This window comes from Cololabis saira, chromosome 3 (assembly GCF_033807715.1).
Source record: "Cololabis saira isolate AMF1-May2022 chromosome 3, fColSai1.1, whole genome shotgun sequence".
NCBI classification, from domain to species: Eukaryota; Metazoa; Chordata; class Actinopteri; order Beloniformes; family Belonidae; genus Cololabis; species Cololabis saira.
The window spans coordinates 31,096,457-31,122,556 of NC_084589.1; the positions used below are offsets into that span (position 1 = coordinate 31,096,457).

Genomic DNA, 26,100 nt, shown 5'->3' on the forward strand with positions numbered 1-26,100 from the left:
AATTACACTTAAGACCATCTCAGACAATCTTGACTTCGCTTTAAGGAATATCTTAGTATTTCCCTGTTCCACAAATCTGCAAATGTATCCTTTTAAAAGAAAAGAAAAATCTATTCACTCAAAAGAAACCTTCCCAAACATGCACACTTCTCCATTAGTCTGTTGACAAGCGAATGTGTTTCATAAACATGCGGTTTTTCTGAAAAAAAAAGGCCACAGTGTCACTCAGGACCCAGTAACAGTTTTGTATGACTTTCCCTCTTTCGCCCGTATTGTTGCCACGCTGCAACACCGGAGGTGAAAGAGGGACCGGCTTTTCTCTGACACCACAGAAATATATACAAATGCTGTCCAACGTTTCCTACTTCAAGGTCTGTCCTATCATTCAGTACAGCACCTGTACGTTTTCTCATAGCTGCTGCTGAGCTAAGAAAACAAAAAAAAATGATAATAAAAAAAGGAAAAGAATAAAGCCCTTTGTTGAATGCTTCTCTGTCTGACTGAGCAGAGTGGAGCCGGCAGCAGAGCCAGCGAGATGCAAGATAAGAATATTCCGGAGTTTACAACAACTGTGCTTGTTATTGTAAGAGCATATAACTCTCACAGTTAACAGGCCATTAAGAGAGTCTTATCAGAGAACCTGTTGCACAAGGTTAGACTTGTTGAAAAACAACAACAGCAACAAAAAGAGCCCTATGCTAGGAGGAAACAAAAGATGCAGGTTTTAGATAAAGGCATGAATGTTTAGAAAGTCATACTATCACCGATCTTTGGTACCTGAACCACCTGAGAATACCGGCGTAAACAAATACATTGTTTACCAGCACAAACAATGTTGTACTACAATGTCTTTTTACTGTATAATTTGTGGACCATTAGGTGCACCGGGTAAGAAGGCGCAATATCGACGAACGGGTCTATGTTCATTCATATTGTTATAGGGCGCATGATAAAACATACATATAAAAGCACAACAAAACATTCTGGTGAGTCGAACTTTATTCAACTCATTCACATTAACATAATATTGTTTAGCTGTATACTAATACATAAAAATACACTCACATTTGAAATCATTCCACAAATCCATAAAAGTGGCGGAGGTAAGTGTCGTAATGCATCCTTCCGTGGTTCACCATTGCCAGCAATAGTAGACAGCTGAAGTTAGTGTGGGTTGGAACAACGTTGTATTCCACCATTTGATTATAACTGGATTATGATACAGATTTGAAAATTGGGTTTACACTGAAACCTAACGTTGGTTTGGCATCTAATTATAATAAGGTAACATTGACTGGATTGGATGATGGTTGCTTGCCAGCGCTACATAATTAGTTATCTAAAGTTGTCTGACGTTGCACTTTACATTGACACTTTACACTGTTTATTTTATTTATAACACAGTCACTCTATTGTATATTTTTTCTGACATTCTTATATTTATATATTTTTTGTAAAAACATTTTTTGCACATTTCTTGTACATATGAGACATGCCCCACTTATCTGTTTATTTTATTTTATTTTATTATCCTATTTGATACTTTCAACATCTTGCTGCTCAGTTTCCTTGAAATTGCCCCTCGGGGATAAATAAAGTTTTTCTGAATATGAATCTGAATCTGAATCTGAAACCGTATCCAACAAAGGACCGACAAAAAGGACCGACAACGTCCCCGTGTCTGCTGGGAATGGTACGACAGTCTGTCAAGCGGAGCGGCTTGATCGCTCATCGCTTGCCAAAGTTGTACTAAAACATTTTGACAGATTTTTGAGCGCAGTGTACCACATAAAATTTTTGAAAAATGTATGATTTTAAGTGCACCTTATTGTGCGGAAGATACGATATACTCCTAAACCTGGTTTAGGCAACAAAGCACAACGGAGCTGCTCACCATCACCCATACAGACATTCATGAATTGTTTTTTTGGTTGTCTAAATGTTAAAAGGTAAATTGAGACCAATCTAGAACTCTGACCCAGTGCTTTATCTTCTGATGTTTTAAAATGTTTTGAAAAAGTGTTTATTTGCTTAAATCGCTTAGATCAAAGGGTGTTCATTAGAGACCTGCGTTTATTTGGGACCTGCCTTGCCCTTTATTAATTGTGTGTTGTGTCATCCAAAAACAGGTGAATGAACGATGCGCTGACCGCAGACTGGCTGCAACGAGTGGTGGAAAAATGTAACTCTGGGCACCGACTCCTCGTGTGGGATGCGTTCAGGTGCAGCATCAGCACCGCAACGAAGGCCAAGCTCAAACGGGCAACAACATGATCATTTTTGGAGGTGTGATTCAACTCTTTTCCCATTACTCACATGCTGGTGTCTGGCACGCTTGTGAAGTAGGCTATCCAAGCTATGATTTTAGCCTCTAGCTTTTTTCTCCCTACACCATGCAACCTTGTGCGCTTGCTGTTTTCCGTAGCTAACTCTCAGAGTTTGGTTTTATTTAAAATTTTTCCATTATCTCACTCTTTTGTGGTCCCGGTGGATAACTGGGACCGGTGGCAAATTGAGACTCAGCCCTTATTTGAAGTTTTAGGGTATATGTTTTTAGGGTATAAGCTTACACTAATTTACTTTTTTGCAGTGAATATCAACCTTCAGAATATTATTATGAAATAAAATAACACAGGAACAAAGTCTATGAATCCAACTTACAGCACGATGTAACACATCAGCAGTCATAAAGTTACCCAACAGAGTGCAGTGGACTTCACGGGAGAGGCGACAAAGAAGCTCAGGAAAGAAATGACAGTGGAGAAAACGAGGCCGAGCCCGAAACCAATAGAGAAAATACAAAACCAACATTTTCAACGAGTGACAGCAATTGATCAATTAGGATCATACCTTATTTTTTCCATCATTGATCTTGAGCTGTATTTGTTCTCTAAGTTCTCTAATTTCTGAAAAGCAGTCTCTTATGTTTGCTGCTGCCGTTTGTCCCCATTTGCCTTTGACTTTATTAACTCAGGCTTGTTCATGTCCTTAAATGCTTCATGAAAAAAAATCCTACCACTTTTGAAAACCATGGCCTTGCATTATGAGCATGCTGCAGTGTTCCTTGTGCCATGTTCCAGTCAAAAATGAGACAATATTGTGAAAGTAATGTTGGTGATAGCTAACTTGCTCTATCCCAAAACTCACGCACCACTGCTCTCCACCTTCCGACTCCACACAGGTCGCTCAAGGGCAGTGTTGCACAACATCTTGTGGTGGTTTTTAGAGCCACAGAAAAAAATGTGAATCCAGCCATAAAAATGACATGGTATCAGACGGTGCATAGAAGTTAATAATATTGTCCCATAAGATAGCCACTTTATCAGTGGTATCAGTTAAAAATATTTTGACCCTTTTCTGTAGATAAGCCATGTCTATTTACACACAATAGATCAAGCTGGCAGGAAGTCAGACACAAGACTGGCACAGAATGTCCAGAGGGAATTCAAGTGTGAAGCAGTGGGTGATGAATAAAGTAAAAAAAAGTATCCTCAAATCTGAGGAGACTAATGTAAGACCTGTTGTTTAGAATAGGTATGGGATATAAAAATCTTTAGGAAACATTTTAGTAAGAAGGATTTGAACTGGTTTATCAAACTGAACATTGCAAAAGGTGGGACTGGGACATGTGTTAATTGCATTGTCTGCCCACTCAGGATATTCAAACACTTATTCCCATCAATTGCTTTAAATATTTAGTTTTTAAATGAAGCGCAAGAAAACCTCCAGCGACCAAATGTAGAGGCTGAAACTAAGACTACTTTCACATTGCAGGTCTTAATGCTCAATTCCCATATCCATTTTTTTGTGTGGCTGTTCACATTATCTTTTAAAATGTGTCCTATATCAGACTGGAGTGTGAACGCATCGTGGCCCTGAACTGACCCGCATGCGCAGAGGAACAATAACAAAGACGTCACACGCAGCACGCAGCACGCCGCCATACGGCGGTAAACATGGAGGCAACAGAAGTGAGCGTACATGGGTACATTTTGAAGTTGTTGTGTGGTGGAAGCCGACGAAACTGTGAGCAAGTGTTAATGAAGAGGAGAAGGAGGAGAAAGAAAGATGCATTTTTAATAATGGCTTTTTGTGGAGCGATGGCTGCCTCGTCTGTAGAGAGGTGTGTGTGGATGCGGACTCGGAGTCAGGAGTGGTGGGATCAGGATGTGCTCACACATTTCTTTTGATATGCTCTCAAATAAGGACCGGTTACGATAAGACCCCTCTAATTTAGCTTGTAAGGTAGTGTCCCCTAGGGATGGGCGGTATGGACAAAAAAATGTATCCCGATAATTTCAGGCATTTATCCCGATAACGATAACAATGACGATAAAAAAATACCAATTCAACTCCACCTGTGTAACTATAAATCACATTCAGTCTTTGGAGCCCCCAAATCACTGCTCTAAAAGATACTGAATGCTACTAAACTACACCAATTAAATTGAATTAATAAAAACCAATTAAATGAGTCCACCTGTACTGCAAAACTGTAATGACTCAGATCCGCCATGTTTGTTACACAAACACGTATCAACGGGAATTTTTCCTTCCTTCCTTCCTTCCTTCCTTCCTTCCTTCCTTCCTTCCTTCCTTCCTTCCTTCCTTCCTTCCTTCCTTCCTTCCTTCCTTCCTTCCTTCCTTCCTTCCTTCCTTCCTTCCTTCCTTCCTTCCTTCCTTCCTTCCTTCCTTCCTTCCTTCCTTCCTTCCTTCCTTCCTTCCTTCCTTCCTTCCTTCCTTCCTTCCTTCCTTCCTTCCTTCCTTCCTTCCTTCCTTCCTACGTTGTGCGTCGATTTAACGCAGAACCATAAATCAGTTTTACACAAAAACGTCATCAACGGGAATTTATCATTTTTACCGCGAGATGACAAATTCTTACCGTGGGGAATTTATTTTGACGGTTTATCGTGAACGGTAAAATATCGCCCATTCCTAGTGTCCCCCCAAATACTTATAAGGTCCAAGACCTCACTGTCCCTCCACTGATTAGCTCCGTCGCCGCTATCCTCCATGTTTGTCTTGACCTTTTCCGATCGCTTCCGAGTGACTCCCGCCCCCGCCAGCGCAGTATTATGACAACGGTCACCCTCAAGTGACGTCAAAGTCGCATTAATTCCGACCTGGCTGTTCACACTGAGGTTGCAGTGCAAAACATCAGACCTGTATCCGATTTAGAATCACATATGGAAGCGACCTGAATCTGATTTGAAAAGATCAGATTCCATGTGACTTGTGCTGTTCACACTGTCATAAACAAATCAGATCTGAGTCACATATGAGCAAAAAATCGGATTTGGGTCACTTGGGAACTGCAGTGTGAACGTAGTCTAACTCTGTATTAAACTAACTTGCCCGAAACACCCTGACTTTCAGGTGTGACGACTGGCTCTGACAAGGTTAGAAGAACCAGAGTACACAAGCACGAACACTGGAGAATAACTCCTGTGCAAAACACAACAGCAGGGCTTATAACATCATGTCCGTCCACCGCTCCATCTTTTCCTCCCCTCCTCCGCCGGAAGGAACGAGGCATTGCCGACTCGAGGCAGTCAGAAAAAAGCTGGAGGTGAGACAGGGGTTAATTCAGTCTTTAAAACAGAAAAACTGATTGGATTATGGACCCTGCAGACCAGCCAGCCACTCTAACAATTAAAGAGGGACACACCTCAAAAACATGGACAACCCAAATTAGTCTCCCACCCTCTCATACTCCAATTACTATGCAGATCATGAAGTCAAGCATTTGCAGGGGCGCCTAGAGACACCAAATCGGGTTTGCTTTGTTTAGTCAGACCTCTCCACCTTAAACAAATACCAAGTGCTTTGTTTTTAAAGTAGATGGGATTGAACCTCCCGAAAAGAACAAGGTTGAGATCAAAATGGGAATGTTGAAAGACACCCGCCCCCCACCCCCACCCCCAAACACACTCAAAAAAAGAATGTCACTGCAAGATTAAAAAGGGGTGGAAGGGACGGAGGGGGTGATTGATTTCCATGCAGCTCTGAAGTGAATCCCTCCGGAAGCCTGCGCAACGATAGACAGAAAAGAATATGACAAGAAATGTAAAGCTTTACTGTTAGAGTTATCAATAAGCCCGTTTCTCCCTTGTTAACTCATTCAATCTGTCTTTATTTCAGTTTCCGTCCTCTTTTGAATTACAAAAGGATATCTTTATTTGGATGGCAGTCTTAATAGAACTGGAGTTCCTGCTGAGAATAAGAGGGGAAAGCAACGGAAGAAAAAAAAGACAAAGATAGAGAAAAACTCATTTAAAAATGGGATGAATGACAGTGTGGACTGATGGCTGAAGAAAGAGAAAGAGCAGAAGGTGAGAAAAGGGGGCGAAATGGAGTGAAGGGAGGTTTGTAGATCAGAGAATCCAGAAACCACCAGTGAGACTGAAGAAGAGGTGTGTGTGTAAGTGATTGGTTCCCTATCAGGCTGTCAGCGTGTGTGGTGGACTTTTCATATGTGTGTGTGTGTGAGCAAGAGAGAACGGCTACAGTGAGGAAGTGAGAGGTCGGAGGACGGAGGTTGAGTCAGACTGGGATAAAAGGCTTTGCAGCAATGAATTTCATACTAATAAATCCCAGCTGGATATTGAAGGTTAGGTGAGGAATGAGAGGATGGGAGAAATGAGAAAAGGCAAAAATAACAGAAATAGAACCGGAATAGAATAAAAAGTCACATAAGTGTGATTACGGGAGAGGTACAAGAGGAGGAGGAAGTATTCGCTCAGAATGATACGATCACGCAGAAACACAGGAAACAAAAGAAGAAAACTTAACTAAGGATGAAGGAAAGATGATTACAGCACAATAAGAGAAGAAACAACAGGAGGTGAGATATAAGACTGATAGAGAAAAATGAGTGGGTGACAAAGTGGAGTAAAAGGTAAGAAAAACAGTGGGGATGACGGAAGCAGAAGAGAAATGAGAGCAAGGCTGCAGAATGTTTGTTGATATCCCATTTTCCACAGAAGAGATGAAAGAGAGAAAGAGGGGATTAGAAAAGAGTGGGCAGTGGAGACGAATGAGCTAGAGATATGGAAACGAGTGGGGTAGAATGGCAGGAAAAGAGACCAAAGAGGAAAACAAGCAAACGGAAGGCTGGAATAGAAATACATGAAAAAAAACAGCAACAGCGGAGAGTTGGAGTCCACTAATCTGCGGTATGGGGAGTGTTTGTGACGTGGGAGTCATCATTACCGCCATCTAAAAATAACATTGGGATTGGGCAGCAATGGCCTGAGAAATGGGGCGAGAGCAGAGAAAGAGGTAATTACAGAAGGCCTATTATCATGCATGCTGCCCTTATTAAATATTCACACAGGAAACTGGGACCGAGGAGTAATGTTTCTGGGCAAATGCCAGACATACAGTACTGTCTCCCAGCCAGCCCTGATTTGGATATGCAGATGGGACCAAAAACAGGAAGGAGGATACATTTTTATCCATTTGTCAATACAGAACCAACAATGACAACAACAAAAGCTAAACTCTGCCAATATTCTTTAAAATGATATTGTCCATTAGCGATATAAACAGTGGGACACATGGGAATTGTTAAGGAGCAATGAGTGCCATCTGTTTTAGTAATTACGTTAAGATTAAAATTTGTTTATTGTACTTCTAGTCCTTTTCTCTGTAACTCCCCCAGGATAAGAAAAAGAATATGCTTAGGGACTGATAAGGTCTCCAAACTGTATAAGAGCATTTTCACTTGGACAATTTAAGTCATTTTCAGAGCTGCTCTGATCCAAGTAGCCATTAAGCCTATTAGCCGAGCAGACAGACGGACAGAAAGACAGCCTAATGAACAGCAGGGAGGCGCATGGCTCCAAGTCTCCTTAAACAGCCTGTACTCATCTACAAACTTACCGAGTTGGAGCTTCTGCAGTACACATGCAGCCGACAAGTGTGTAACTTATCGAAACAAGCTCACGCAACGTCTGATGATACTGACAGATGAAAGCAGGAACACTGCTGTTGCTACACACGTACATTAGAGACAGAACTAAAACAAGGAAAACGTGTCGGAAAACATTTTCACTGGCACTCAAGACCATCCAGGAAAAACACACTCGCACTCTCAGCGTGTCTTAAAACCCATGCGAGCTCAGTGATGTTAATCCGGGCTGACATTTTGACACAAATTCAGAGCGGTATAAATAAACATGCATCCACAACACATCTCTCACCTGACACAACACCTATGACACCGACACAAGCGATCTGGCTGACGCAGAAACACACATTACACTTTCTCCTTGACTCCTAACAGCAGCACATGCACACAGTCATGCGCAATCTGCTTCCTCACATTCTGTCCGCCCGCATTACTGGATACTAGTCGGACATTTGACACCTTCCTGTTCATATCAAGGCAGCAACTTATCATTATCTTAACGGTATATGACTTTCATCTACAGTTTAAATTATCATTGACACAGCAACAAAGTTATGGAAAAAAGATAGTCAAATGTGGCATCTTGACATAAATGATGATGTTTTGTCTCATACAGGATTTATTCAGTTTACTTTAAGCACCACAGGAACAGCAGACTAAACAGATTTCCAGTGGAGATATATTTCTAACCCAAGAAAGGGACCCGTCAGGCTCTTTAAGGACACGATTTGCTGCACTGAACATTTCCAGTAAGATTAAGAATTCCCCAGTTACTTATTTCAAGGTCTCAGTCAGTCATCTTTACTATTATATGAAGATAATGAAGTTTCAAAATGCAAAAACTTGGTGAGTACAATGTGACAACTTGATGAGTTGAACCTCACAGATCAACCCCCCCCCCCTTTTTTTAACAGTATGAGCCGGCAGGACAGAGCAGGGCAAAGAATCAGGGAGATAAGAAAAGAGATAAACTTCTGTCTCCAGTAACAATGCTGGATGGACCTTCAGCAGTCGACACAAAGGCGGAAACATAAAAGTGGTGGAAGTCTTTTCATAGTCATCTCGTTCCCATTTTAAGTAGAAAACTATGAGAGAGCATGGAAATGCTCTCTGCTGCGAGACCGTACTTTTCAAGTGACAGTGGTGATCAATAAAAAGGAGGAGATGGTTGATACAGAAGGGAGAAGAGTGCTATTACACATGTGGAAATTGTCAGAGTGCACCATTCAACCCAAACCATTTTATTTTCTCAAATATAAACAGCATATTTGTGTATATAAAATAGAGTTGTCCATCAGTAATGAAGTCACGTGCAGCTCAAACATCAGTCTAGTGACAGTCAAGTATGTAATATGGTCCTTTTGATACGTCCTGCATAACCAAGAAGCCAACATAGAGTGCCACACCAGGTTAAAATAAATCAATAATCAAAATCAATTACAAACCTTTTTAGTTTTCGTTCATTTTATGGTGAAAATGTAAAAAACGCCCATTCAACATATATAATTCAGTCCGAAAACTCATGCAGCGGAAGTTCTGTGAAACACTTTAATAAGAAATATATTTATCAGGCTTCGGAATTACTGTAGAACTGAACCCAGTCCAAAGGATCGAAGCCCACGGGGGGAAGCCAGCGAGGAGGTGGGATTGCTGTTGGAAAGTAACAGCGTGTTCGGGAAGTGAGACATCCGAAGCCATCTGAGAAAACACGCTTCTAGCTCCTTATAGAAATCAAAGAACAAATGGAGTAATTGGAATGACCATTTAGAGTGTCCCCATGCCATCTGATTAAATGTAAGTGATGACATATTGATTAAACAGAATCGTTTAATCAGTGGCACGCATGTGACAATAAAAAACATCAAATTTGTACAGTATATTCTCAGCAAGACAGCCGTCTACAGCTCTGGTGGCGGGCTATAAGTGGACACATCATGATAAATAAGTATGTAAATTTTGACAATAGATGTTGTCATCAACGGATAGAGACAGATTTACAGATTTACAGGAAGCAATGACAGAAAGACAGGCACAGCGAGTCAATAGGAGAGACGGGCTCCCCTACTAAATTACTCGCAGGCACACCTTGGCACACACTCACAGCCGGCTTCCCGAAACTAACAAGTACAAACATGACCTAACCTTGTCCCTGAGAAAAATCACACTGGTGAGCTGGCATACAGCGAAACATCTCTGTGCCAAAACATGGACAGCCACACGCAGCGCACCTGCAGCACACTGACATGCCCATGCAAATAGCTGGGAGCTGGGAAATGGAGAACACAGGATGTGAATTCGCAATAGCTGACAGCTGTCAAGAGATGAGATTGTAACAGTGCCATCTGGCCTTTACTGCCAATGGTGACACTCTGCTGCACATATGCACACATGCATACCAGCATTAAGAGCGCTCACATACGCCACAACAGAGCAATTATTAGCTTACAGGGATTTCATGTTCATATGTACTGCAACATCCTTTTAAGTTCTTTGCGACCCTCAAGGACTTGATCTGATCTCCAAATGCTTCCACAAAGCTCTTTCAATATGAATATGTGTATGAGTAAATATTGAAGCTCCTCTGCTTTGATCCATTTGTGCTTGTTACAAAAAAAAGGCTGTTCAACTTTGTTGCCAATGAATAACTCCAACCCTGCAGATGTTTTGCAGTATAGATCACTGTGGCACAGATTTATTAGATAAGGGGTCAAAGACGTATAAGGCCTTTGAGTAGCCCATTTTTAAAATACTTAAAAGATATTTTTGGCCATTTTCCAAACATTTGAAATGTAGTGTACACATACATGTATGTGAAAACTTCAAACAAAGGTATTTTAGTGTTTTTAAACCTTTAAACCGTCATTTGGGGCGACCATTTATCTCAAAATTAATAGATTTCCATAACAAAATTTATATTTTAATAAGTATCAGTAATTAAATTAACTGTTCAAGAAAGATAGACACATTTTTCCTTTCATTTTTTGAAAACCATTTTTAAATACATTCTATCCATAATGGCAGTGTCACCCTCTTACTTACTCTAAAATTCATAAAACTGATTTAAAATGTGTACAAGGTGTATCCACTTATGCATGCTATACCAATAATTTATATTTGAACCAAAACTGATAGACATTAAATTTTGAATTTGATACAGAATTGCCATTTGTTGGTTACCCCACATGACAGGTGGTCACCCCACATGATGCTTTCAAGTTTAATCAAATATAACAGGCTAACAGTTAGCTATATGATCTAAGCTAGCTACTTCTCACCACATATCACTAACAAATTTACCTTCAAAATATAGATTTTTAGGGTGGTCACCCCACATGATATCAAAATGTGACGTATACACTGCAGCAGTTAGAAAGAGGATTTATTTGTAAAGGAGAGAGAGACTACTGACCTGCAGGTTGTCTCTCTGGGACCCTCATGGAGTAACTGGCTGATGCAACATCCTCTTTGAGATGATTGTCAATATAAAAGTCCCTCAATTGTATTTTTTTCATGGTCACCCCAGATGATAATTCAGACAATGAACATATTCGGACAAGATTAGTTTGTGTATTATGATTGAAATGTGTGTACAAATGTTCCATAACTTTGTCAATAAATCTAAAACAAGTTTGAAAGTATGCCCAATAGGGCAAGCATTATTTTTAAATTGTTTTAATGTGATTTAAAACCAGTTGTCCAAACAGAAATCAAGGCCGGACGGTCACCCCACATGATGTTTTCACACTTCAGATGTCAGAAAATGACCAATAACCAACATGTTTAAATAAAATAAGAGTGGGCACATGTAGAAGGAACGTATTAGGCATACATGTTATATTTTTTATTCATTTTTATGTTTATTATTAGGTAAAAAGTTCCATCGGACAGAAAAAGTAAGCGTCACGTCTTTGACCCTAAGGCAAATCAAGGTGTGGTTGCAAATCAAAAACAGCAGCGACGGGAGCTCATTTCAATAATGACCACAACAGTAAGTGGTAAATGAACTGCATTTAAACCGGGGTTTTCTGGTCTTGCTGAGTACTAAGATGGCTTTACACTACAAACCTCATTCATTTTCATCTTTGGATTGGTACTGAACCATCAACCATCACTACCTGGTCTACCGGGAGCAGCGCAAACTAGCACAGAGTCACAAATGAGCAAATACAGTATGTGGATAATGAGATGCCTAAATAACCAGACATAGCCAGATACAGACGGAATTAGGCAGAGCTTGTGTCTTGTGGCAAAGGATATACAGGCATTTGCCTGCTTAAGATGCTCCTGGTGACTGACATGAAAAAGGAAAAAAAACTTTATTGGATCTTAACTTAAAATCAAACTCCTCCATGGGTGTTGTAAGACTACTCTTTAGTTCACCGACATCAAGCCAAGCCTTTTATATATATTTCTTTTTAATCATTCAGGATTATACAGAATGTGTGAGTGAGAAGGAGCTATTAAAATGTAACATGCATCCAAATAGCAATAACAAGGAAAACCTTCCAGACTTGATCTGACAGCTAAACATCAAACAGCTATTATAACCTCCAATAAAGGCATGGTACAGTATGTGAATATAAACCTACGAGTGCCTCTCTGTATTCCATAACATTCAGTGTCTCTGCACTCAGAGAAGACACAAGTCTGATGAACAACTTAGTTTGAAAGACTTAAACAGATGTGCACTGCATAAAATATGGGATTCTACATGAATGAAACATTCCTGGGTCAAACATGAAGTCTTGAGTTGCTGGTATGCTTCAGAAATTGCCTTGATTTCTGTTTTATGTCTGTAAGGGAACAGAGCTCATTGTTAGACATTGATTCAACTGCAAGGATTATTTAAGACTGGAAAAAGAGAAGAAATCACCAGGATTAACAACCGACGCTGACCAAAGTACTGTTCAGATAAAATTACATAAAAACAATAAAACACATACAAATACAATGAGAAAAAGACTTATTTGACTTAGTTAAAGGCCAGCGAGAAAAGATGGACCGGCTATTGCAAAAGCACACTCTCCTTTAGTTTTTAGCCTGCATCTCGGAACAAGGAACCACTGATCAGCAGACCTCAGAGCCCCCGTGGCAAGTAGACTTTTTAACAATTCTGTGAGGTACGGAGCAACACAAACCATGACTTTACAAAACAAGCAATAAAATTTAAAAAATCTATCCTAAAAGAAATTGGAAGTGAATGTAGAGCGGAGAGAACAGAAGTGATGTGGTCTCTCTTCTGTTTGCCGGTCAGCAATCTGCAGCGTTCTGTACAGGCTGCAGGCGTTGTAGTGCAGACTGGCCTAACCCGACATACAGGGGAATTACGATAGTTCCAGCCTTGTTATAATAGAGGCATGGACAACTCTTTCGAGATCTTTAGTAGACAGAATGGGCTTGAGTTTAGCCAACAGCCTCAGTTGATAAAAAGCACGTTTCACTCCAGAGCTAATCTGTCTGTCAAACTTAAAAGTACTATCAAAAGTAACTCCAAGGCTTTTAACAGTGGAACCACATTTCCAAACAGGGGACCCCAAAAAAAGGAGAGAACAGAAAGTCATTAGAAGGCCCGAACACAATGAGTTCTGTCTCACTATCGTTTAAATGCAGAACTTTTAAATCCATCCAAGTCTTGATGTCCTTCAGACATGAGAACAGAGGCTGTATAGACTCCTTACAATCTACTCCTCAAGGGAGATAGATTTGAAGGTCAACAGCAAAGGAGTGAAAGGAGACATTGTGTTTATGCCTAACAGAAGCCAATGGCAGCATATACAAAATGAAATATTAGTTTGAATTGTTAAAAAATATAAGATGCAACTACAGCAGCCCAACATACAGATAAATGAGAAGTGATTTATACATACACATATACAGTAGTAGAAGCCTTATGTGAAGATGTATGTAAGCCTCTATTATGCATCTATCTATTATAGTCCACCTTTCTTTCATCTCTTTGTGTTGCGCTTTGGCAGGACATCACTGCCATGCCCCAAACAAACAACTGATCTACAAGTGAACAGAGTGTTGCAAAGCAACATAGTGATGTCTTGTAGATCTGTATCTTCTGTAGACCACGCCATTCCACAGAGAATGAAAGCGACGTACCACGCTCTTTGAATGAAACATCATAGACCAGTTACCGTGGGATTTATCATGATTCATCTCACCTGCTTGGACCGCATAATATTAAAATAATTAATAAATTACTGTCATCACAAGCTTGGAAATCTCACGGTGTCACCACTGTGGCTTTACACCACCGCGGTATACCAAAGATACGGTATACCGTTTATAGTCTGTATAGGGACTCAGGGGGGGCATGAAGGATCTTTTTCACAAGCTGTATTTCTTTTTCTTTGTGTAAATATTCCTTTAAAACTTAATAAAGAATTTAATGATGTTGCAACATCATTTATTTAAGAGCTCATGGTCCATCTGTGGAGTTCAGGAAGACTAGGTTTTCTAATTTAATAACACTACACCGCTCAGGTACAGTTAGTTATCGTTATCATTTGGTCACATACAGCTTATAAGCAAAAAGCCAAAAAGAATATAGTTCCAACGCTTAATTCCGCAAAATTAAATATTGGTTAAACTGGTCTGTCCTTAAAATAACTGTCCTCCATCTTACTGACATTTTGTGGATTTTACACTTTTATTGCATCAATATGTTCTTGTTGAAACACTGGTGTAAAAAGGGACATAAAAAGTATATGAATATGAGGTCCAGAAGTGGGTGGAAAATGAAAACATTATGATCAATTCCAGCCATTCTTTACAACATAAAAAAAACTGCAGGACAATATTCAGATGCTTGCAAAACGTATGGCGCTCACAAGCAGCCTAAAAGGGTCAGGTCCCCGTTTACGCTGTCTGCTCAGTGCTACAGAGCTGCTGCTGCAGTTTCCAGTGCTCCCCATTTACTGGACAAAGACTGACAGTACAGCCAGTCTCACATAATGATTGCATAAATCTATTTGCATAAGAGCTCAACATAGATAAGTGTTTGTGTGCCACCTCAGCCAGTGAATGCAATGTGTGTGCACATGAATGCAAGCCACATTGTGAGAGTCTTTCTCATATATGTGCCCGTGCATCAGTCTGTTTTTGAGGAGTTTGTTTTTTGTGTGTGCGTGTGTGTGTATTTTGTTTTTTGGGTGGTGGTAGCGGTGTGTTGCGAAACTGGTGCACGTCTGTGTTTATTACATCTGTAAATCCCCACTCTCAGACTGCGATGGTGTCTCAAATGTCGATCCAATAAATGACACAAGCAGAGGTGCTTTAACTGGAGAGGTGGCAAAGGTCACGTAGATATATTTGGAAATGGTTGAGCAGCAAACAACAAAAGAAGCCCAGGATGAAATTCCATTCTTTCGAGCTCATGAAACCCCAGTGATAGAAGGGGGTAGAAAAAAAATCTAGCTTGTTCGCTCCGTCTACAGAACAACGCTCTTACTTGTTTCCCCAGTTGCTGCAGATGCACGCAATGGCAGACTGATGGTTTGGAAGGACTATGTAATTGGGTTTTTCAAAGATTCTCTCTCTTGGGGAATTGCTCCGTGTTTGCCTGGGTGATATTTGTGACATAGAGTTTTCTGTTGAAAAATTACTGAAATAGGAAAAAATAAATAAGAAATACAGTGCATTCTGTGGGACATTGTAATCAGCACCAAGGTCGATACCCAATGGGCACTTGGGTGTGATATTGACTTGGAGATTATTACAAAACTAGCAACTTATCAATAAGAAGAAATTTGTTTCTGGGGTTTTGAGTGTTTTTGCACTGCCTTTCATTATGGCCAGAAGAAAAGCAAGGTATGAAATGTGATATTTTTAAAAAGGATAAGAACAATGGTGTAAAGTAAGGAATTACAAGTACTTCGTTATTGTACTTAAGTAAGATTTTTGAAAATTTGTACTTTTATTGATACTTTCATTTTTCTGTACTTTTACTTTTACTTCGTTACATTTTCAAGTAAAAAATCGTACTTTTAATCCGCTATATTTAAAATTGGACACGTCGTTACTCGCTACAAATTAAAGAACAGCACAGCGGGGGCTGATTTATGGTTCCGCGTTACACCGGCGCAGAGCTACGGCGTAGGGTTCGCGGAGACGCACACCTTACGCCGTAGCCTACGGCGTAAGGTGTGCGTCGATTTAACGCGGAACCATAAGGCGGACGGGAAGGAAGGGGGGCGCGTGAATATACCGAGAAGGAGCTGCAGCTCCCGGGAGAGTTGCGCCGCAGAGGCGGGCCGGACGGCCAGAGGAACCGCCGTCGCGTCGAGTACCGAGGAGGACTGAAGCCTGAATTATGGTTCCGCGTTAAATCGACGCAGAGCCTCACCGTACGGTACGGGCTCTGCGTTGGTGTGTAACGGGCTGGTCTAAGGGGTGCCAGTCAGAGTCACGTCTGACAAATAAAAATAACTTTCAACTCAAAAATAAACAGACCTTCAACCCGTACAACAATGTGATAGTGCTCCAAAATAACCAACATACAATAAATAAACAATTATTCAGACAAGACACAACACAAGTTTCCGTTTGTTTCTTTGTATTTCAGTCCATTCCATATAATCCCGGAATTCCGGTCATTCCATTCCCGATCCCCGACTGTGTATTCCAGTATACAAAAATTAGATCCGGTCCGGGTTTTACCACGGATCCCCACCCTACGGGCAACCAGGAAACAGTGTCAGGTAAACACACCACACGGTGAAAATGATTTTAAAGACAAAATAAAACAAGACACTGTACCTCCCGTCAGCAAAGTCTGGTCAGTCTGGGGGACAAAGCAGTCATGGAGCTAGGAACTCTGTGGATTCAGTAAGGCTTATTTTTACCAAGGGTTATAATTGAAAGATGCTCGTAACTGCTAGATGCTCAGGAGGTTCTTACCGTGGGCTTCAATGCACAATGGCTTTAAGAACAAGGACTTCCCGTAGCAGGTAAGATCAATCAATATTGGTTGCGTCAACTCTAGTTGTGTCTTTGGCTGTGTTTTACCGCAGGTCTGACAAGAGTGGATGAGTGTGTTTTGAAGTAATTTGCAGGGGTGTTGGCGTGTGCTCATTGGTTGCATGGAGAGGGGCGTGAACGGCTGGATTATTTAATGACGTCAGATCAGCTGGGTCGCTACACTCCTCCCCCCTTAATGAAAGCCGACCAAGGGTAAGGCTGCTGTAGTCATCCTCTTGTCGTCCTCCAGATCCATCCCATTCACCCCGGGAAGCAGAGAAGGTGGTGTCCGGGAACCCCAGGAAGTCCTCTTCCTCCGAGTCTTCCAGAAAGATGTCCAACAGGCGCTTACGCTCTTGCTCCTCCAACTCTTGCGCAGAGGGGTAGCAGGGCTTCAGCCGGGAAACATGGACAACCTTCAGGTCCTGCCCTGAATCCTCCAGAACCACCTGGTAATTAACCGGTCCAACTTGCTGCACCACTCTATAAGGGCCTTGCCATTTAGGGGCTAGCTTCGCAGTGAAGGATTTTTCGGCTTTGGAGAGTGGATGGGCTCGGGTCCAAACTCTGTCTGATGGCTGAAACTCAATGTCTCGCCGAGTTTTGTCGTAGTTTCTCTTCTGCCGACGTCGCGCAGAGTCTAGGTTCTTTGTGACAAAGGCACTCAGATCTTCCAGCTGGACAACCTTAGCATAAGCAGGGGTGTCTGGCGCAGACTCTCTGGGTTGTAGCACAACATCCAGGGGTCCTCTCAAGGGGCGACAGAGATTCAGCTCTGCAGGCGAGACCCCAGTGGACTCCTGGACGGCGGAATTGATGGCGAAGCGGAACTCTGCGAGGTACTTGTCCCAGTGCTTGTGCTGGTTCCCGACATAGGAAGCAATCATGGCTTTTAAGGTACGGTTCACTCTCTCAGTAAGGTTGGTCTGGGGATGATAAGCTGAGGTTAATTTGTGTCCCACATTCCAGGTCCTGCACACTGTTTGGAAGACTGAAGAGATGAACTGTGAACCACGATCAGACAGAAGGAAATCTGGGAGGCCCCATCTGGTTAAGATGTCTTTCACCAGCACCTGAGATATGGTTTCTGCCGTGGCCTTTCGCAAGGGGAATAATTCCACCCATTTGGAATAATAGTCCACAAAAACCAGGAGGTACATATTTTGTTTTGAGCTCTTGGGAAATGGCCCCATCAAGTCCATGCCCAGCATCTCCCAGGGACGTTGGACCAGAGTTTGCTGCAGCTTGCCAGCCAGTCTGCGGTTTTCAGGTTTGTAGGTTTGACAAACTTGGCAGTTCTGCACATGATGCCGTACATCCAGGCTCAGCTGCGGCCAGTAGACCAGATGTTGCAGTCTCCGGTAGGTTTTATGCCTCCCAAGATGACCAGAGAGGGGGTCCTGGTGGAAATAGTCCAGAAGCTGCTCTCTGAAGCTGGGAGGTATGTAGAGCTGGTAGATGGTTTTGTAGGGGAGGGTGACCACACGATAAATGAGATCCTCCATTATGCAAAGAGTAGTATTGGAGTTAATGGTGACCTTGTCATTTTCCACAATCTTTCGATATAGGGCCTGGCATTCAGAGTCCTCCTGCTGTGCCTTCCATAAGGCCTCGATGGAGAGAGGAAGCTCTTTCGACGGTCCTGAGGAGGCAGATATGACAGAAGCACACACAGGTAGAGAGGGGTGATCTCCTGTTGGAGCTCGAGAAAGGGCATCGGGCACGGTGTTATATTTCCCTTTCCTGTATTCCACTGTGAAGGTGAATTCTTGCAGCCGGAGGGCCCACCTGATGAGCCGAGTGCTGGGTTTGGTGGTTTTAAACACCCACAGGAGAGAGGCATGATCAGTGACCACTGTGAAGAGTCGTCCTTCCAGGTAAGTCCTCCACTTCTCCAGAGCCCACACCACAGCCAAGCATTCCAGTTCGGTGGCAGAGTAATTCCTCTCAGCTGGATTCAGGTTGCGGCTGGCAAAAGCGAGGACTTCCTCTGTTCCCAAATCTGACTTCTGGACCATCACGGCTCCAAGCCCTACCTCGCTGGCATCCGTGTACACCACAAAAGGAGCCTTGAAGTTTGGGTGTCCAAGGACAGGTGGGTTGACCAGATGTTCTTTAAGTGTGTCAAATGCCGCTTGGCAGGCAGGTGACCAGAGGAACCTGGCTCCTTTTTTCTTCAGGGCATTGAGTGGCTCCGCGATCCGTGAAAAATTGGGAACGAACCGATGATACCACCCTGCCATTCCCAGGAACCTCTGTACCGCTTTCAGGTTAGTAGGAACGGGGAAGTTGCGCACTGCTTCTGTCTTGTCCGGGTCAACGTGTACTCCATTAGCTGATACGATGTGCCCCAAGAATTTCAGAGATGTCCTAAACAGTTTGCTTTTTTTCATATTTACAGAGAGGCCAGCTCTTCGCAGCTTGTCAAGGACAGATTGTACATCACCAAAATGCTGCTCCCAGGAGGGGGAGAAAATGATGATGTCGTCCAGATAGACGAAGCAGATCAAGCCTTTCAGTTCTCCTAGGGCTCTCTCCATAAGTCTTTGGAAGGTTGCAGGTGCGTTCTTCAGTCCAAATGGCATGACTTTAAATTGAAACAGACCCAGAGGGCAGGTGAAAGCTGTGATTTCTCGCACCTCAGGATCCATTTCCACCTGCCAGTACCCACTATTCAGATCCAGTGAAGAGAAAACTGCAGCACCTGCGAGGTTATCCAGGATTTCCTGGATGGTGGGAATGGGGTAGGCATCAGTGATGGTATTTTCATTCACTTTCCGGTAATCCACACAAAACCTTGGTTTTCCAATCTTCCGGGGAATCAACACCACCGGAGAAGCCCAAGCCGAGCAAGAAGGTTCAATGACATCCTCCCGTAGCATGTCATCGAGGAGCTCCTTCATCACCTTCAGCTTCGGAGGGGAGACACGATAAGGTTTCTGTTGAATGGGAATGGGATGAGTGAGGAATATTGGATGTTTCAACAGGTCAGTGCGTCCCACTTTAGTTGTGCAAACATCAGTGTTATTATACAACAAAGTCTCCAACTGGATTTTTCCCTGTTCCTGCAGATGAGCCTCCTGGATGGCCTGCTGGAACAATTGTGAGTCTTCCCCATAGGTCTGTGGAGGGAATAGTGCATAGGCCGATGGAGCTTCCATGGAAAATAAAGCAACAGTGTTGCCAGACTCCCCCTCCCCCAGCAGAGAGGCCGCTGCACAGAAGAAAAACCTCCTCTTGTCATCTTCCCGGAACCAGTACGTCCCTCCTGCCACATCAATCTGCATTCCCGTGAAAAACACGAAATCCAACCCCAGCAGAGCAGGAAATGCCAAAGCAGTTGAATCCAGAACCACCACCGTCACCAACCAAGTCTTTTCCAGCAAGGTCACCTCCAATTCCACCCAACCAAGGGGCCTCCTGGGCTCTCCATCTGCCAAATAGAGCGGGTCACCCGTCCAAGGGCAAAGCCTGTCGCCCGGAGCCTTGATGCTCTCCCATACCTGTTCGCTGAGCAGAGTATAGGTAGACCCAGTATCCACCACTGCTTTGCCACTCCAGTTCCTCACAGTCACCAGCACCGTTAACAAACGCGGCAGGGCAGTGTCGTAGCTCCCTCCAGGGCTGCTGAACTGCTTCAACCCTCTCACAAAACAATGAGAGGGAACACACGACGATGGCTGTGCTGCCTGTTGCGTCAAGGTATTGACTGAAGGGCGGTTCTGCTCGTCTGAAGGGCGGGAGGCCGGTGTATGTGGCTGCTGAGTGCACGCAGGTGGGCGAGGTTGCTGAGAGTGAGAAGGTTGCTGTTGTCGCTGAGGGTGGGGTTGATGAGAGTGGGGTTGGGAGGGCGGCTGATGCTGTTGCGAGCGGGACTTAGTCTTCTGAGACTGATTGTAAGCGGGACATGAGAATGGAGCGTGACTGCCTTTACACCTCCAACAGTAAGGATGAGCAGGTTCTGGAGCCACAGGAGGGGAAAAAGCATGTGGGGTGGCGGTGGGATTTACCCCAGTTGGAACCCTGGTGTTGGCAGAAGTGTACCGCCGGGGTGCCTCCTTCTGCACTTCCTTCTCCCTGTCCTTTTCCAGCTGTCGTCCCAGCCTCACCAGAGCATCCACAGTTTTAACCCCACTGCTCCGCAGCTGGCTCGCCAAGTGTGGACGGATGTTCTTCAGGATGAGCTGGATGACTTTCTCCTCCGAGATATCTGCTTTCCACCGACGGCAGAGGGCACGGTACATATAAGCAAAATCTCTGATGCTCTCCTCATCCCCTTGCACCCGTGTCCTGATTCGCTCTTCCAGCTCATCCATATAATCCTCTGAGAGAAAAGCTGACAGAAACCCATGCTCAAAGTCCTTCCAGGTGAATGTCTCCAGCCTCACCACATCCCACCAGTCGCGAGCTGTTCCAAACAGGACGTTGCGCAGGGCAGCGAGAAGCTCCTCATTTGTAAGGGGATTTAATGCCAGATAGTCTCGACATTGCTCCAGGTAAGTGAGAGGGTCACTACAATCTCCCATTCTGCCAAAACAAGGAAACTGTAATTTAATGGGGCTTTTCATCCCCATTCTCCCTCTCAGATCTCCCAGGATATGGCTGCCAACCGGAGATGGACCGACTGGTGATGGCAACGTCTCAAGACAGCCAGGTTGCATGGTGGAGTGCAGCCGCACACGAGCTTCACCCTCTGGCCGTATTGCTGGTAGGAAGACAGAGGGTGGTGGAGATGAAATGGGGGTGGTCTGTACAGCAATTGACTGGGATGAGGGTAGTAGAGGGTGGAGGGTTTGATGTTTTATAGTGCTGACCTCCCCACTCATACTAACCAATTGCTCATGACATGCTGTCATTTCCTCCTGCAGGTGTGTGACGGTGGCCACCATTGGAGCCAAAACATCTCTGATGTCCTTCAGCACCTCTGTATGATGATGTTTAAATCTCCATTTAAGTGAGGCCGTGAACTGAGTCTGGAGATACTCAGTGTGCCGTTGTAAAGAGCCCTTTATTTCCTGCTGTCCATGCTCCTGAATCCCACTGAATGCCTGTTTCAGATCAGACAGGACCTCCAGTATTTTATTATTATGAGCTCGTTGCTCCACTTTAAATTGCATGAACATGCCATCCATTCCTACTTGGTTCCTTTGCAGCTCATCCAATGTCCGCCGAACGTTATTGTCCATTTTATCGTCGACTTTAGGCTGTATCAGTGGAAACTCTCCTGTCAGGTCCATGTCCAAGAGTGACATATTTGACTGAGCTCCTACATGTCCAGGACCTGAATCCTCCCGTTGGGCAGCAGGGGGTGGTGTTCCAAAGCCAACAGAGGGGGGGAGTTGCCATTGATCCTCCTGTCCAGTAGATGGCAGTGTCACCAGAGAAGAATCCTGCAGCTGATCCAACCCAGTATCTTCCATCTTGACTGTGTTCTGCAGGTTGTTCTCAAACAATCCTTTTCTTTATTTTTTTTTTCTTTATTTACTTATTATTCTTTTTTTTTCTATTTATTTTTCTCTTTTTTTTTTGTGAAAACCAGGGTGTGGGTGTCTTTTAAACGTGGGGTGCCACTTTGTAACGGGCTGGTCTAAGGGGTGCCAGTCAGAGTCACGTCTGACAAATAAAAATAACTTTCAACTCAAAAATAAACAGACCTTCAACCCGTACAACAATGTGATAGTGCTCCAAAATAACCAACATACAATAAATAAACAATTATTCAGACAAGACACAACACAAGTTTCCGTTTGTTTCTTTGTATTTCAGTCCATTCCATATAATCCCGGAATTCCGGTCATTCCATTCCCGATCCCCGACTGTGTATTCCAGTATACAAAAATTAGATCCGGTCCGGGTTTTACCACGGATCCCCACCCTACGGGCAACCAGGAAACAGTGTCAGGTAAACACACCACACGGTGAAAATGATTTTAAAGACAAAATAAAACAAGACACTGTACCTCCCGTCAGCAAAGTCTGGTCAGTCTGGGGGACAAAGCAGTCATGGAGCTAGGAACTCTGTGGATTCAGTAAGGCTTATTTTTACCAAGGGTTATAATTGAAAGATGCTCGTAACTGCTAGATGCTCAGGAGGTTCTTACCGTGGGCTTCAATGCACAATGGCTTTAAGAACAAGGACTTCCCGTAGCAGGTAAGATCAATCAATATTGGTTGCGTCAACTCTAGTTGTGTCTTTGGCTGTGTTTTACCGCAGGTCTGACAAGAGTGGATGAGTGTGTTTTGAAGTAATTTGCAGGGGTGTTGGCGTGTGCTCATTGGTTGCATGGAGAGGGGCGTGAACGGCTGGATTATTTAATGACGTCAGATCAGCTGGGTCGCTACAGGTGTAACGCGGAACCATAAATAAGCCTTGAGCGGCAGCCGACGCGTGTCCATGCGCACTATTCTTTGATTCCACCCCTTCTAAGGTGGTTTTGGCATTTAAAAGTTCAAAAGTCTCATCCTTTATCAGCTGGGGTTGCTTAATGTTGTCACTGCATACTACAGGCTGGGGGTGGACCTGTCAGCGGGGCCAATGGGGTACAGCAGCAGGGATGAGCAAAGGGAGAAATTAAAATGGGGTAATGGAAACAAACGCTAAAGGGGTCAGAATAATATCACCATTATTTAGAGTTGTAAGCAAATTCTTGGATTCTTCATTTCTTTGCAATCCTTTTGAAAATAATTTTGTACTTTGAATTTTGTACTTTGTACTTTGTACTTTGTACTTTTGTACTTAAGTACATTTTACACCATGTACTTTTTGTACTTTATTATATTTAAGTTGAGGTACTTTTAGACTTTTACTTAAGTAATGTTCTTAATGGGTACTTTTTACTTTTACTTAAGTAATTTTTAAGCAGAAAATTTGTACTTTTACTTAAGTACAATATTTTTGTACTTTTTCCACCTCTGGATAAGAATATAAAAGTGTTAAACTGCTGGACCCATCTCCATAGAAATCATTGGGAAGAGGTGACACTGCCTTGTAGCCACGCCCATGATGCTCTGCTTTGACCTATTGACCGAACTTTTAAAGGAAGTCGGAAGAATGTCCCTGTTAAAATACAAACAGATCTTTACAACCATTCTGTGAGAGTTTCTCATTCAATTACAGGTCAGCCTGGTTACATGGTCCAAATCTCAGTCAGGAGGCTTTTTTCTGTCTGGAGCGCGCCAAGTCTGAGGTTGTTTCCCATTGCGAAGGACAATCTGTGAAATCTATGACATGTAGATAATGGAAGGGAAAGGGAACAGATCTTATCAACAGGAACATTTTTGACTTGTCACAGCATGAAAAACACCTGCATAATGAAAGCTGTTAGTGACTAAAATCTTTCCAATTAAACCGTTGCAATGGACTTGCACGCATGCAAAACAGCAGGAACTTCCTCCTAACAGAATACAGCTCAAATGAATACACCTGTGACTTTTCTTGTTCGGTCATGTTAAAATCTCTGCTGTGCAAAGGGTCACTCTAATCGGCGAGCTTACACAGGTACTCGTAGTTGGCATTTGATCAGTTGGAGCAGTAAATAAGTGGAAAAACTGGCAATCATGTATTTGCATCTACTATTGAGCCATGGAACAACTTTTTCACCTAAAAAAAAAAAACTACAGCTGGATGTCACATGCTTATTAGCGCATAGGTTAAATTTTTCCTTGCAGAAAAACCTTAAAAAATGAGTACTTTGCATCCGTTTCAGCTGTAGAAATCAAACACTGAAGCTGCAACAAGAAGCTTCGTGATTCCCGTTACCTGTTGCTCATTAGATACAGGGTTAACAGCGGTGTAATGGCAAAACGCTCCTGTTGTCATCTGGTTATACATAATGCATGGTTGTCGTCTTTTAACATTATTTTGATAAAGCCGCGGGGCGTCGCAATGGCCAGAGGTGTAGGCAGAGCGATGAAGCCACGCGGGAGGAAGAAATAGCGAGAGAAAACCGGAGAGTATGAGAAGCCCCCAGATATGGAGAGAAGTGGTTGTGTTTGCACGAGATAAGGGCAAGAAGCTAAATCACATAGTGAGCGAGGTGGTATGCTATTAAGCAGGACAAATATGCCTATTCAAACAGCAACTTTCGGAGCCCAAATGAAAATACGTCAGGGCAAGAGATGGTGGGAAGGAAGAGGGAGGGAGGGAGGGAGGGGGAGAGTGACAACAAGGAGGAGACAAGGAAGGGTAAAAGGAGCAATGGATGGAAAGAGCCAGAGATGGATTATGCCCAACAGAGGTAGAGCAAAGAGATAAAACACAGGAGGCGCCATTTCATTTGTCTAATTATATTTATCCATCTCTCGCTCGCAAACAAACAAAGGAGACAAATGGTCCTGACTGAGGCAACTACAGCTGAATGGGTACAAACCGCCGCTCACACACCGGCGCAAACGCACATCTTAACCAACAGCATGGTGCAACGACAACACAACAAATCCAAGGAAAGGAAGAAGTGAGAGTGAGAGGCAAAAGAAAAAATTAGAAGTGAGAAAAGCAGCAGAGAAATGAGAAAAGCTGAGGGTGAAGAAGATAGTAGGGCTAAGGGCACAAGACAGATTGACACTGAAAAATTAATGCGCAATTGCAAAGAGGGATGCAAGCAACACCCAGATGGAAAGAGAATGTGTGAGTGACACAAGGACGCAGGAAGAGAATATTAGCCCCGGCTGACAGATTTAAGGTTAAGGTCTATTTGATCCCTCTCAACCACATACCTTCAAGTTCTCCCACACACTTCCCACTCATTTCCTCTTTGAGGTTTGGCTGGCATCACTTTTTTTCCCTTTAATTTCCCATTCCCACATTTCTCACATCTTCTCCCACCTCCTTTCTTCCTCCCGTTCCTTTTTTTTTTTTCCGTACACGTGTGTAGTGATTTGCCTATTAGTCTCCCATGTGTCTCACACACCCACTGGTGCACGTGGCAACACACACCTTCAAATGTCTCCTCATCTTCGTAGATCTGATTGTGTCAATTTGTCTCGGTGTCATGCCACTTTCCAATTTGCCATCTGCTTGACAGGATCTTATTGATTGGCCCACACACTTGTCATTCTTCCCGTCTCTCACCCTCCTGTCCAATCTCCACGTCTCCATTTGAGAATAGTTTTCGCACACCCATTTCTTACACCTCCATACATCCCTGCTTCCATTCTTTCATTATCACACCTCCTTTAACACGTATACATCTCCATCTCTCCACCCTTCTCAAATCCATTCC

General features: G+C 43.1%; 2 protein-coding genes across 2 annotated transcripts in view; both read right to left on the bottom strand.

Annotated features, from left to right (window-relative positions):
• LOC133436703 (apolipoprotein A-IV-like) overlaps window positions 1-11,999 on the bottom strand; it is a 298,467-nt gene extending 286,468 nt beyond the window's left edge. The window contains exon 1 of the mRNA XM_061717241.1: window positions 11,993-11,999. The gene's annotated coding sequence lies outside the window, so the exon portion shown is untranslated. The remainder of the gene's footprint in view (window positions 1-11,992) is intronic.
• The window catches only part of cadm4 (cell adhesion molecule 4), a 199,907-nt gene that overhangs the window by 132,746 nt on the left and 41,061 nt on the right, over window positions 1-26,100 (bottom strand). The gene's annotated exons all lie outside the window — the stretch shown is intronic.